This window comes from Anopheles arabiensis, chromosome 2, assembly GCF_016920715.1.
Source record: "Anopheles arabiensis isolate DONGOLA chromosome 2, AaraD3, whole genome shotgun sequence".
NCBI lineage: Eukaryota > Metazoa > Arthropoda > Insecta > Diptera > Culicidae > Anopheles > Anopheles arabiensis.
The window spans coordinates 76,557,776-76,567,076 of NC_053517.1; the positions used below are offsets into that span (position 1 = coordinate 76,557,776).

A 9,301-nucleotide genomic window follows, 5' to 3' on the forward strand; every position below is an offset into this window, starting at 1 on the left:
AGGGAAATCGTGCGAGTAAAACTCGCGTTTTAGTTGGTTCAAACGACCAACCACGGCTTCAAAACCATCGCGCGTATTGCACGAGATTTTCGTGTAGTTTCCCTTCAGGAAGTTGAAACTGGCATCAAGTTTGCCCGTGTTTGCGAGAGCGTTAAACTCTGCAAATTCCTCTTCGAGGAGATCCTTTACGATTAAAGGAGGAATTCTCTCCTTCTTCACCGCATTCGCAGATGCTGTCGCCGGTGTGACGTCATTACTTGCACCAGAACCATCACTTGGTGGAACCACTACCAATTTCGGCGAAGCCTTCTTCTTCGTAACATTTCCCTGAATATACGCACACTCCGCAGGGCGTTTGCGATCACGGCCAAAAGCCGGATCTATTGACATCGGTGATTCCTCCAACGCGCCGCACTAACGTACACACACACGCACAAAACGCTTCACTGATCAATTGAGCAAACGATCAATCGCGCGAGATCTACACGACCACTCACAACCGCAGCTAGAGAGCGTCTAGCCCGTTTAATTTGAGTAGTACAGTACATTACGGGTAGGCATCATCGTTGGACCGGTCGTAAATGATTTCAATGGTACCGAACGGCTAGGGTACCAATAGGCCATTCAAGGCACATTCGACCCATAGTGGCGTATGGCAAAACTGGCTCAATCTCAGAAAAACCATGTTCGTCGCGAGTACGTCGCTAGAGAGCATGTTCATAGTGAGGTTTCGTTGGACATTGTCGTAACATGCACTAACCGTCATTACCTGCTCTTGGGTATTAAAATTGTTGGGATGGAGCCAAAATAGATGAGCGTCATTTTCTCAAACAGAGCCATACATTTTCCACTCTGATAATTCAGAGCTTAGGACTTGCGGAAATGAAGAGGTCGCAGAGCTTGGAACACGCTTGAAGGTTCGATTCTCCTGTACAAGACGTTTCCGCTATACTTCGACATGCAGGACCTGCTGCATCCATGTAGTTTTGCCTATGTTTTTCGGAATCACAGCGGAGTTGAGAATAAGTAGACGATGTGCGAGCTGGCCTTAAGGCTTGGCCGTTGGGATGAATTCCTGTTGTGCGTACCAAAATGTAATCTAAAACGAGAGAAAGAGAAACGACAACAAACTTGATGGCATGTCAGCTGAACAAGCCATTCAGTATGCGAGCGAGCAGGAGTAATCCGCCGATCTATGTAATTGCTATTGCGTGAAGGTGTTCGAATGAAATGATGAAGTTCTTGAATGATTCGATTTGTAGTCCTGAAAAGGACTGTTGCTTGGAACCAAGAGAGCGTTATTGCAATGCTGTCGTAGAAGCATGCAGTATAACGTGTAGTAGGTGGTTTACTTCTTGGCTGCAGCTGCCTTTTTGGGGGCAGCGGCTTTCTTAGGTGCGGCAGCCTTCTTGGGAGCGGCGGCCTTCTTGGCGGGAGCTGCTGCCTTCTTTGGTTTCGGTGCTTTCGGCAGCCGCGGCCTTGGATGGCTTGGTGGATTTCTGCTTCGCGGCTGCCGGTTTCTTGGCGGCTTTCTTCGCTCCGTCGGCGGCCTTGGGTTTCTTAGCTGCGGCGGCCTTCGGTTTCTTGGCGGCGGCACCGTCAGCCTTCTTGGTGGTCTTCTTGGCGGCGGCCTTCTTCTCTCCGGCAGGCTTCTTGGCTGCGGTCTTCTTCTTCTTGTCCGCGGCAGAGGCCGCCTTCTTGGGGGCCGCTGCCTTCTTCTTCTTCTCTACCGCTGGCTTCTTGGCTGCGGCCGAGAGCTGAACGAGCCCGACGCACCGGTTCCCTTGGTCTGGACCAGCTTGCCGTTGGCGACGGCAGTCTTGAGGGCCTTCTTGAAGAAAGTGGCCAGCTTGGTCACGTCAGCCTTGTAGTTGGCCGCCACGTACTTCTTGATCGCCTGCAGCGAGGAACCGTTGCGTTCGTTGAGTGCCTTGACGGCGGCCAGCATCATCTCGTTGATCGGAGGATGTGCCGCTGGCTGCTTGGGCTTCTTGGGGCCGGCGGCCGCCTTTGGCTTCTTCGGTGACTTGGCCGTGGTGGCTGGGGCAGCAGCAGCTGCTGCAGCCGGGACTTCGGTCGCTGCGGAATCGGCCATCGTAGTTGCTTTCGCGCTTGTTTGAGGGGTTATTCGCTTTCACTCACACACTGACACAGCAATGTTTATGTTTATGCTTATGCTCGCCTATGCTCGGGGGTGACTCGAATTTGGGAACTCGAGAGGAAACACATGGAAAGCTTATGTCAGATTTTCGATGCGGTTGTCAAAGAAAGTTGCAAAAATACTGTTGTACTTTCTACCGAAAATAACCACATTTTGCTCTGAACACTTGAATAAGATGATTGGTTCGGGTTGGCAAAATGTTAGGCTTTCTAAAAATGTATAGTTTACCTCTAAACTATCTCTACAGAAGACGAAAATAGCGATAGAAGTGCGGATTTGCGCGACGCTGCAGCGATAGGATGGGATGTTTTGTGGTATATCTCTTGTAAACCGCATTTCCGACACCTCAAGAGTGGTAAAATAGTGAGTTTAACATTTTTCCTACCAAAGTACATCAAATGAACGATATATGGTAGCAGCAAAGTGTATTAAAATGGCAAAACAAAATGCATCTCCCCAGCGTCAAATCGATCGAAAACCGAGTGACGTTTGCTTGTTTGGGTTGGCTTGGTGTATCGAGATAGTAAGAAATAATTCATGTTCTATGCATTTTTATGTATGGTAAATGAAAATTTTGATAAAAAATGCGTACTTAAACTTGTATTAACTTCGATATGATCAATAATGTTCCACAATTCACCAAGGCAATGCAAGTAAAGTTTGCTCTACGTGGCGTTTGACAGATGTGCGTCAGAGATGATATGCTACGGATGGCGTATGGAAGCCGATGTGGATCGAGTCACAGGATCGGTGCAATTTAGGAACAAGGAACCACAATCGGCATGAAATGTGGTCGGAGTAGTCCACAGGTAATTGTCATGCAATGTGTTTGTTATTAGATTCCGGGAGCATTCCAGACCAAAGGTGTGAGGCTTGTATCATTAGCCAGTGGCGTAACATCCGGCCGGACAACATAACAGTCAGGTGAAAAAAACACTCAAGGCATTTTTATGAGGATGTCTTCTAACAGTCTGATTGAGGACATGATACAACGAGCCTCTCATGATCACCATGTGGAGCGAAATTTGAATGAATTGTCTAGATGCTCTTGAGGAAATTGTCTAGATGATTGTGGTGCTGGCTGAAACTTGACCCAATGGAGTGTATAGTGCCGTTTTTCTGAAAGATTTAAACATACCGAAACGAAATAAAACAAACGCTCAAAATTGATTACACATAATCATACATTATGTCTAACTTAGTCATCTCGGCGGAAGAGCATATAGCATAGTCGATTGTCTTAATGAGGATATTCGTGCGTTCAATTGCGTGATCTTTGTTATGGGCACAGCTTTTGAACTGGCAAGTTTGAAAAAAGCACTCATAGTTCCCTTGTAATCCAACAGAGAACGCTTTCGCTCGTGGATTTCAGGATGCACACAATTTGAAGCATTTGGCATTATTCAGGCCTATCATATTTTCTCGTAACCCGAACCGGGTAAATTTTCTGGTAAAACGGCATGCGGTTTTGAGATATCTCCTGGAAATGAGTAAAGTATTCGTGTCTTCTGTTTATAATCTTTTATGTGATCTGTAAAAGACAACATAATTTTATAGTCCGCCTACCGCGATAGGAACTAGAACCAATGCCGATGTGTCTTTTGGTCGTGTCATTAGCTAATGGGTGGGCGTTATCATTATTTATTTATAAATGAATAAAAAAAATATGGAAAACTAATAATAGAAGAGTGGACATATACATATTTGTTGGAAAAAGAGCTACATGCGGTGAACACCAAATATGTACAGCTTTGTTATATAGAATAAGTTTTGTCTTAAAATAGATTGGTGATCATAAATATCCATAATGTTAATTTTGATTAGACATAGACAACATTATCTGTTTTACTAGTCTGTTTAAAACGTCTTGCAAATGAAGAAGTCAGCAGATTAAAAAGTATTTGTCGTATTTGAGCAAGCTGGGAATAAAGAAACGGTTGCAGACATTAATTAGTGATTTGAAACCCCTACAGAGGAAAAATGGAAATTAGAGTAGGTGTGATTGCTTCAATGGCATGTTGTTAGCGAGTGCCCTTGCTTGATGTGTTGGCAAGCGACGAAACGACGTTAGTATGTAAATAGAAGCATTTTCTTAATGTTGGAAGCATATAAGCTCAACTAACCCTAAAACATGTTGTTGATGATATGTTAGATAGACGTTTTGGCTCGTAAGGAGTTCTTTCGCCTCTTGCTCTTGAACGACATGATGGTAGCAGCTAAAGCAGGATATTGCGGCGCGAGCTTAAGGTGAGTGAACAGACAAAGTCTTAAAGGATCGCGGAAAAGTTGAGATTATCACACCAGTAGAAGAAGTGTGTGGTACTAATTAGGACACAGCATCATGTAAGGTTGAAGAAGTATAGGTACATGATGATATCTGTATCCTAAAATGGGTATAGTTATTAGGTTCGTTCAGTTGTTGGTACTACCTTCAATGTAATATGGCACCTCAAACGATGGTTTAGTTAGAAATGTAATTTTGGATGAGCCCGTTTAATTTGAGTAGTACAGTACATTACGGGTAGGCATCATCGTTGGACCGGTCGTAAATGATTTCAATGGTACCGAACGGCTAGGGTACCAATAGGCCATTCAAGGCACATTTGACCCATAGTGGCGTATGGCAAAACTGGCTCAATCTCAGAAAAACCATGTTCGTCGCGAGTACGTCGCTAGAGAGCATGTTCATAGTGAGGTTTCGTTGGACATTGTCGTAACATGCACTAACCGTCATTACCTGCTCTTGGGTATTAAAATTGTTGGGATGGAGCCAAAATAGATGAGCGTCATTTTCTCAAACAGAGCCATACATTTTCCACTCTGATAATTCAGAGCTTAGGACTTGCGGAAATGAAGAGGTCGCAGAGCTTGGAACACGCTTGAAGGTTCGATTCTCCTGTACAAGACGTTTCCGCTATACTTCGACATGCAGGACCTGCTGCATCCATGTAGTTTTGCCTATGTTTTTCGGAATCACAGCGGAGTTGAGAATAAGTAGACGATGTGCGAGCTGGCCTTAAGGCTTGGCCGTTGGGATGAATTCCTGTTGTGCGTACCAAAATGTAATCTAAAACGAGAGAAAGAGAAACGACAACAAACTTGATGGCATGTCAGCTGAACAAGCCATTCAGTATGCGAGCGAGCAGGAGTAATCCGCCGATCTATGTAATTGCAATTGCGTGAAGGTGTTCGAATGAAATGATGAAGTTCTTGAATGATTCGATTTGTAGTCCTGAAAAGGACTGTTGCTTGGAACCAAGAGAGCGTTATTGCAATGCTGTCGTAGAAGCATGCAGTATAACGTGTAGTAGGTGGTTTACTTCTTGGCTGCAGCTGCCTTTTTGGGGGCAGCGGCTTTCTTGGGTGCGGCAGCCTTCTTGGGAGCGGCGGCCTTCTTGGCGGGAGCTGCTGCCTTCTTTGGTTTCGGTGCTTTCGGCTTGGCAGCCGCGGCCTTGGATGGCTTGGTGGATTTCTGCTTCGCGGCTGCCGGTTTCTTGGCGGCTTTCTTCGCTCCGTCGGCGGCCTTGGGTTTCTTAGCTGCGGCGGCCTTCGGTTTCTTGGCGGCGGCACCGTCAGCCTTCTTGGTGGTCTTCTTGGCGGCGGCCTTCTTCTCTCCGGCAGGCTTCTTGGCTGCGGTCTTCTTCTTCTTGTCCGCGGCAGAGGCCGCCTTCTTGGGGGCCGCTGCCTTCTTCTTCTTCTCTACCGCTGGCTTCTTGGCTGCGGCCGAGAGCTGAACGAGCCCGACGCACCGGTTCCCTTGGTCTGGACCAGCTTGCCGTTGGCGACGGCAGTCTTGAGGGCCTTCTTGAAGAAAGTGGCCAGCTTGGTCACGTCAGCCTTGTAGTTGGCCGCCACGTACTTCTTGATCGCCTGCAGCGAGGAACCGTTGCGTTCGTTGAGTGCCTTGACGGCGGCCAGCATCATCTCGTTGATCGGAGGATGTGCCGCTGGCTGCTTGGGCTTCTTGGGGCCGGCGGCCGCCTTTGGCTTCTTCGGTGACTTGGCCGTGGTGGCTGGGGCAGCAGCAGCTGCTGCAGCCGGGACTTCGGTCGCTGCGGAATCGGCCATCGTAGTTGCTTTCGCGCTTGTTTGAGGGGTTATTCGCTTTCACTCACACACTGACACAGCAATGTTTATGTTTATGCTTATGCTCGCCTATGCTCGGGGGTGACTCGAATTTGGGAACTCGAGAGGAAACACATGGAAAACTTATGTCAGATTTTCGATGCGGTTGTCAAAGAAAGTTGCAAAAATACTGTTGTACTTTCTACCGAAAATAACCACATTTTTGCTCTGAACACTTGAATAAGATGATTGGTTCGGGTTGGCAAAATGTTAGGCTTTCTAAAAATGTATAGTTTACCTCTAAACTATCTCTACAGAAGACGAAAATAGCGATAGAAGTGCGGATTTGCGCGACGCTGCAGCGATAGGATGGGATGTTTTGTGGTATATCTCTTGTAAACCGCATTTCCGACACCTCAAGAGTGGTAAAATAGTGAGTTTAACATTTTTCCTACCAAAGTACATCAAATGAACGATATATGGTAGCAGCAAAGTGTATTAAAATGGCAAAACAAAATGCATCTCCCCAGCGTCAAATCGATCGAAAACCGAGTGACGTTTGCTTGTTTGGGTTGGCTTGGTGTATCGAGATAGTAAGAAATAATTCATGTTCTATGCATTTTTATGTATGGTAAATGAAAATTTTGATAAAAAATGCGTACTTAAACTTGTATTAACTTCGATATGATCAATAATGTTCCACAATTCACCAAGGCAATGCAAGTAAAGTTTGCTCTACGTGGCGTTTGACAGATGTGCGTCAGAGATGATATGCTACGGATGGCGTATGGAAGCCGATGTGGATCGAGTCACAGGATCGGTGCATTTTAGGAACAAGGAACCACAATCGGCATGAAATGTGGTCGGAGTAGTCCACAGGTAATTGTCATGCAATGTGTTTGTTATTAGATTCCGGGAGCATTCCAGACCAAAGGTGTGAGGCTTGTATCATTAGCCAGTGGCGTAACATCCGGCCGGACAACATAACAGTCAGGTGAAAAAAAACACTCAAGGCATTTTTATGAGGATGTCTTCTAACAGTCTGATTGAGGACATGATACAACGAGCCTCTCATGATCACCATGTGGAGCGAAATTTGAATGAATTGTCTAGATGCTCTTGAGGAAATTGTCTAGATGATTGTGGTGCTGGCTGAAACTTGACCCAATGGAGTGTATAGTGCCGTTTTTCTGAAAGATTTAAACATACCGAAACGAAATAAAACAAACGCTCAAAATTGATTACACATAATCATACATTATGTCTAACTTAGTCATCTCGGCGGAAGAGCATATAGCATAGTCGATTGTCTTAATGAGGATATTCGTGCGTTCAATTGCGTGATCTTTGTTATGGGCACAGCTTTTGAACTGGCAAGTTTGAAAAAAAAGCACTCATAGTTCCCTTGTAATCCAACAGAGAACGCTTTCGCTCGTGGATTTCAGGATGCACACAATTTGAAGCATTTGGCATTATTCAGGCCTATCATATTTTCTCGTAACCCGAACCGGGTAAATTTTCTGGTAAAACGGCATGCGGTTTTGAGATATCTCCTGGAAATGAGTAAAGTATTCGTGTCTTCTGTTTATAATCTTTTATGTGATCTGTAAAAGACAACATAATTTTATAGTCCGCCTACCGCGATAGGAACTAGAACCAATGCCGATGTGTCTTTTGGTCGTGTCATTAGCTAATGGGTGGGCGTTATCATTATTTATTTATAAATGAATAAAAAAATATGGAAAACTAATAATAGAAGAGTGGACATATACATATTTGTTGGAAAAAGAGCTACATGCGGTGAACACCAAATATGTACAGCTTTGTTATATAGAATAAGTTTTGTCTTAAAATAGATTGGTGATCATAAATATCCATAATGTTAATTTTGATTAGACATAGACAACATTATCTGTTTTACTAGTCTGTTTAAAACGTCTTGCAAATGAAGAAGTCAGCAGATTAAAAAGTATTTGTCGTATTTGAGCAAGCTGGGAATAAAGAAACGGTTGCAGACATTAATTAGTGATTTGAAACCCCTACAGAGGAAAAATGGAAATTAGAGTAGGTGTGATTGCTTCAATGGCATGTTGTTAGCGAGTGCCCTTGCTTGATGTGTTGGCAAGCGACGAAACGACGTTAGTATGTAAATAGAAGCATTTTCTTAATGTTGGAAGCATATAAGCTCAACTAACCCTAAAACATGTTGTTGATGATATGTTAGATAGACGTTTTGGCTCGTAAGGAGTTCTTTCGCCTCTTGCTCTTGAACGACATGATGGTAGCAGCTAAAGCAGGATATTGCGGCGCGAGCTTAAGGTGAGTGAACAGACAAAGTCTTAAAGGATCGCGGAAAAGTTGAGATTATCACACCAGTAGAAGAAGTGTGTGGTACTAATTAGGACACAGCATCATGTAAGGTTGAAGAAGTATAGGTACATGATGATATCTGTATCCTAAAATGGGTATAGTTATTAGGTTCGTTCAGTTGTTGGTACTACCTTCAATGTAATATGGCACCTCAAACGATGGTTTAGTTAGAAATGTAATTTTGGATGAGCCCGTTTAATTTAAGTAGTACAGTACATTACGGGTAGGCATCATCGTTGGACCGGTCGTAAATGATTTCAATGGTACCGAACGGCTAGGGTACCAATAGGCCATTCAAGGCACATTCGACCCATAGTGGCGTATGGCAAAACTGGCTCAATCTCAGAAAAACCATGTTCGTCGCGAGTACGTCGCTAGAGAGCATGTTCATAGTGAGGTTTCGTTGGACATTGTCGTAACATGCACTAACCGTCATTACCTGCTCTTGGGTATTAAAATTGTTGGGATGGAGCCAAAATAGATGAGCGTCATTTTCTCAAACAGAGCCATACATTTTCCACTCTGATAATTCAGAGCTTAGGACTTGCGGAAATGAAGAGGTCGCAGAGCTTGGAACACGCTTGAAGGTTCGATTCTCCTGTACAAGACGTTTCCGCTATACTTCGACATGCAGGACCTGCTGCATCCATGTAGTTTTGCCTATGTTTTCGGAATCACAGCGGAGTTGAGAATAAGTAGACGATG

At 44.6% G+C, this 9,301-nt stretch overlaps 2 pseudogenes; both read right to left on the reverse strand.

Annotated features, from left to right (window-relative positions):
* Positions 1-1,036: 1,036 nt before the first annotated feature.
* LOC120894615 lies at positions 1,037-2,222 on the reverse strand (annotated as a pseudogene).
* Positions 2,223-5,165: 2,943 nt separating this feature from the next.
* LOC120897687 lies at positions 5,166-6,338 on the reverse strand (annotated as a pseudogene).
* Between the last annotated feature and the right edge of the window lie 2,963 nt (positions 6,339-9,301).